We start from the raw sequence: 5,290 nt of genomic DNA on the forward strand, positions 1-5,290 counted from the left end.
CCCCATGCGCCGCGCCGCGCCGCGGTCAGGAGGCTGGGCCTGCAAAGGAACGGAGCGCGTGTTAGGCCGCAGGCAGGATGGAGCTGGGGGCACCCTGCCTGCGCGCGACCCTGGGACCTGGGACCAAACGGAACCCAGGGCTCCACCGGCCCGGGCGCTCAGTTCTCCGCTGCATCCCTGAGGCCCTCCTTTACATCTGCGTATCTGTTTGGAAACAGAGTCCCTAACTCAGGAACCACATCACAGAAGTTGCATGGACTCCTGTGGGTTCTTCTCCACACTACTGAAGGGAGGCTCCGGTCCTCCCCGAACCCTGCCAGGATGGCCCCCCCAGTGCTTGTTAACACGATGGGGCCACGCTCGGGCACCAGGCGCTTCCCTGCACTGTAGCCACAGGGACGGAACACAGGAAACAAACAAGTACCAGCCCGGAGCCTCTTTACTGGGGAGTATGAGCAAGGACATGGGCGGGGCAGTCCTCTGGAGGGCAGAGAGACGGTTCTCAGAGTGTGGACTGAGGGCTGACAGCACTGAAATTATCAGGAGAACCTGCAAATTATATATATTCCTGGCTCTCCACTTAAAATTCAGAGTGACTGGAAAACTGCATAGTAAGGACCTCCAAATATCCTCCCGTTAAAGCAAGGATGGAAAAAAAAAAAAAAAAGCCATCAGAATTGACTTTTTTGGAACTCCAGACACTAACCAAAGGGTAGCAGCAGCCGGGGGAACACTTGAGGAAGAACCCCTGAATCTCGGTAACAATGTTAATTCAGCATTTTAACCTGCCCCTAGCTTCGTGATAGCCTTGAAGGTGACACCCTGCATTCCTGGCACCACGACTGGCGCTGGGAGGGGGAGAGTGCACCCCATTCAGGGGGATCCGTAACTGTTGGGACCTTTCTGGTGGCCCATCAGAGGGCCTGCCTGTACCTCCCCTGACTCAGGGCTCTCTCAGGGCAGAGGTGGCCGCTTGAGCAGCTTGTGGAAATCACTTACATGAAAATGTTTGCCGAGACAAGGGATGAATTTTGTGTCACGGCAAACAACATGCTAACCAGAAGACTAGGGAGAAAAGGCTGGGGAATGAGACGCTTTGAAAGCTCTGACAAATTCCTGGAAACCTAGAATGTGGCTCACATGCCTGGGGCTGTGGGCATGCTCTGGAAAGACTGAGAAGCCTCCACCTTCCCCTGCACGCCCCCTGCAGGCTCTGCACCAGCAAGACGTGAAGGTGGGGGGCGTGCAGTGAGGGACAGCCTGCTGGTGTTGAAGTGCCCGGACACACACAACTAATCTGCAGAAACTGGTTTTTGTTTCCGTTCCAGGCATTTGAGATGCTCTGTCCAATCACTTTCTGACCATTAAGCTAATGCAACAGAGACATCTGCAAGACAAAGACAAAAAATACAGACTTTGCATAATTTATTCAGGAAACAACAGCCCTGAAATGCTTCCCCATCCACCATGTGGGTTATAGGAGGCATTTAAGCACTGTAGATTTTTTTTTAAATAAAGACTTAACAGAAAAAATGGGCAAACTATCACTGAGTTTATAGTAAAGGGGAAAAAATAGACTTTAAATATATGAAAAGATGCTCCAGTTCATTCCTAACAGCAAAAGTAAACATCTCAAGTTGCCACAGGTATTGCATTGTAGGGTGGGAGAGGCTGAAGACAGTTCATTGCATTCGCTTCTGACAGGTAGTAACTGGTAAGCCGTCATGACAGGAGGTGGGAGGTTTGAACTCACCCTGTAGGAAGCAGGGATGTTTGTCCCTACACACTAGGGAAAGGGTCTCTATACCCTAGTGAAAGAAATCTGCCCTGGGGAGAGGATTAAAAGGTTTCTCTGCCTGGCTCTTTGAGAATCCATGTCTAAAAATCCTACCTGCACAGTAGGTATGAGGTTGAAACTTCTGTCTCAGTTACAGAAACCTAAGAAATTATCACCCGTGAGAGGAGGTCTCCTGTTGGCCACATCCAGAGACTCTGGTTAGAACACACACAGAATCACCTGGGGCAACTCTGCCCCCAGGGGCATCAGGGAGGCCTGGGATGATTTTGGTTGTCATGACCAGATACGACAGTCCCCACTGGTGTCTGGTGGGAAGAAGTCGGGGGTGCCATAAGACCACACAGTGCACGCGCACGATACCCCAGAACAGGGCAGACCCAGCCCAACGCCAACAGCACCGCGGGTCTGCAGGGACGGGCTTGCCACTGAAGCCTCATAGGTTCCCACTGGTGAAGCCCTGACAGATGAATTTACAAACCGAAATTATAAAATACACAGGGCAGAATCCCACCTGAGCAAACACTGGCAGACACAGGAGTAATAGGGTCGGGCTCCAGTGGTAGGATTATCAAAAATAATTCAATACATCAAAGAAGGAATTTAAAACCCCAGAGGAAGAAAAATATTATCAAAAAGACTATGAGAATCTGATAATGAAACCCAGTTTCCAGAAGTGAATAGATAAGACTGAAAATAGAGATGGTCAGTTTGGGGTCAGGCTGGATCAGGTTGAGGTCAGGCTGAGTCAGGTCAGGCCAGGTTGGGGTCACATTGGGTCAAGTTGAGGGCAGGCTGGGTCAGGTTGGGTCTGGTTGAGGTCAGGTTGGGACAGGTAGAGGTCATGCTGAGTCTGGCTGAGGTCAGGTGAGGTCAGGTTGGGTCAGGTTGAGGTCAGGTTGGGTCAGGTAAAGGTCATGCTGAGTCTGGTTGAGGTCAGGTTGGGTCAGGTTGAGGTCATGCAGGGTCTGGTTGAGGTCAGGTTAGGTCTGGTTGAGGTCAGGTTGGGTCAGGTAGAGGTCATGCTGGGTCTGGTTGAGGTCAGGTTGGGTCAGGTAGGGGTCAGGTTGAGGTCAGCTGGGTCAGGTTCTCTCCCAGGAACCCTCCAAAAGGAGTCAACAGAAGACAGACAACCCAGAGCAAGAACACACATGGAAGATAAAGTGAAGTTATCAAAACTGTTTAGTAGGAGTCCCAAGGGAAGGAAACTGAAGACAGGTGACAGCCGGCCGCAGCTTGGAGTGACCACAGGATGGCGGACACCCCCACTGGGCACTTTTTGGGGAGACCTGGGGACCTCAGTCGAGAGGACCTGACTTTGCGGTACTTTGGGGGAGATGTCACCCCATTCCTGGATCCTGGGAGCTGCAGGCTGGGCGGTGCCCATTAGGGATGCTGCCTCTGGGGCGTCTATGAGGGGGGCATCAGAGGAGTGTGTGTGTGTGTGAAATGAAAAAGGGGAAGATCACACAAGATTAGACAGGGGTCTCAAATATCAGAAGACCAACCCACAGTTGGAGAAATGTTTATTCTGTAGCTGAATTTACCAGTTTGTATTTAGGCTTAGAAACATGAACTGAAACAGATTAAAACCTGTTTAGTAGAGGTGAACCTTTGGATCTCACAAGAGAACTGAAGTAGTCTTCTCTAGGAAAAATGTCTTTCCTTGTGCAAAACAGATAGCTTCTTATTTGGAGGAGGTGACCTTTAAAATGAGCAAATTTGGAAAACTCAGCAGTGGCCACAGGACTGGAAAAGGTCAGTTTTCATTCCAGTCCCTAAGAAAGGTAATACCAAAGAATGCTCAAACTACCGCACAATTGCACTCATCTCACACGCTAGCAAAGTAATGCTCAAGATTCTCCAAGCCAGGCTTCAACAATACATGAACTGTGAACTTCCAGATGTTCAAGATGATTTTAGAAAAGGCAGAGGAACCAGAGATCAAATTGCCAACATCCACTGGATCATGGAAAAAGCAAGAGAGTCCCAGAAAAACATCTATTTCTGCTTTATTGACTATGCCAAAGCCTTTGACTGTGTAGATCACAATAAATTGTGGAAAATTCTTCAGGAGATGAGAATACCAGACCACCTGACATGCCTCTTGAGAAATCTGTATGCAGGTCAGGAAGCAACAGTTAGAACTGGACATGGAACAACAGACAGGTTCCCAATAGGAAAAGGAGTACGGCAAGGCTGTATATTGTCACCGTGCTTATTTAACTTATATGCAGAGTACATCATGAGAAGTGCTGGGCTGGATGAAGCACAAGCTGGAATCAAGATTGCTCAGAGAAATATCAATAACCTCAGATATGCAGATGACACCACCCTTATGGCAGAAAGTGAAGAACTAAAGAGCCTCTTGATGAAAGTGAAAGAGGAGAGTGAAAAAGTTGGCTTAAAGCTCAACATTCAGAAAACAAAATCATGGCATCTGGTCCCATCACTTCATGGGAAATAGATGGGGAAACAGTGGAAACAGTGTCAGACTTTATTTTCTTGGGCTCCAAAATCACTGCAGATGGTGATTGCATCCATGAAATTGAAAGATACTTACTCCTTGGAAGAAAAGTTATGACCAACCTAGACAGCATATTATAAAGTAGAGACATTACTTTGCCAACAAAGATCCGTCTAGTCAAGGCTATGGTTTTTACAGTAGTCATGTATGGATGTGAGAGTTGGACTATAAAGAAAGCTGAGCATCAAAGAATTGATGCTTTGGAACTGCGGTGTTGGAGAAGACGCTTTGAGAGTCCCTTGGACTGCAAGGAGATCCAACTAGTCCATCCTAAAGGAAATCAGTCTTGAATGTTCATTGGAAGGACTGATGCTGAAGTTGAAACTCCAATACTTTGGCTACTTGAAGAACTGACTCTTTCAAAAAGACCCTGATGCTGGGAAAGATTGAAGGCAAGAGGAGAAGGGGACAACAGAGGATGAGGTGGCTGGATGGCATCACCGACTCTATGGACATGAGTTTGGGTAAACTCCGGGAGTTGATGATGGACAGGGAGGCCTGGTGTGCTGCAGTCCATGGGGTCGCAAAGAGACAGACACGACTGAGCGACTGAACTGAACTGAAATGTACCTGGGTGGGGAGCCATGCTGCTGGGCCCCTGGGGCCCCACGTCCTCCCGAGGGTGCATGTACTGATGGACTCTCAGGCATTAGCACCTGCATCTTTCGTGGGGACATTCTCGGGCTCCAGGGTCCACCTGCCTGCCCAGCACAGGCCAAGCGGGAGTGAATGGTGAGGGAGGCTCCTGCCCCAGGAGGAGCAGGGCAGGGTCAGGGGGAGCTCTCAGTGGGGACAGCAGGCCCCAGAGACGGGCCACTGCAGAGTGCCTCCAGCCTGCCCACTGCTGTGGGCTTGGAGAGGGCTTTGTCTTCTCGCTTAACAGCCAAGCTTGGTCAGGGAAGCACAGTGGGGGGCACTCAGGAGATGAGGTGCAGAGCCCCTTCCCTCACCGCTTCTGCCATCAGCCC

This window comes from Capra hircus, chromosome 24, assembly GCF_001704415.2.
Source record: "Capra hircus breed San Clemente chromosome 24, ASM170441v1, whole genome shotgun sequence".
NCBI lineage: Eukaryota > Metazoa > Chordata > Mammalia > Artiodactyla > Bovidae > Capra > Capra hircus.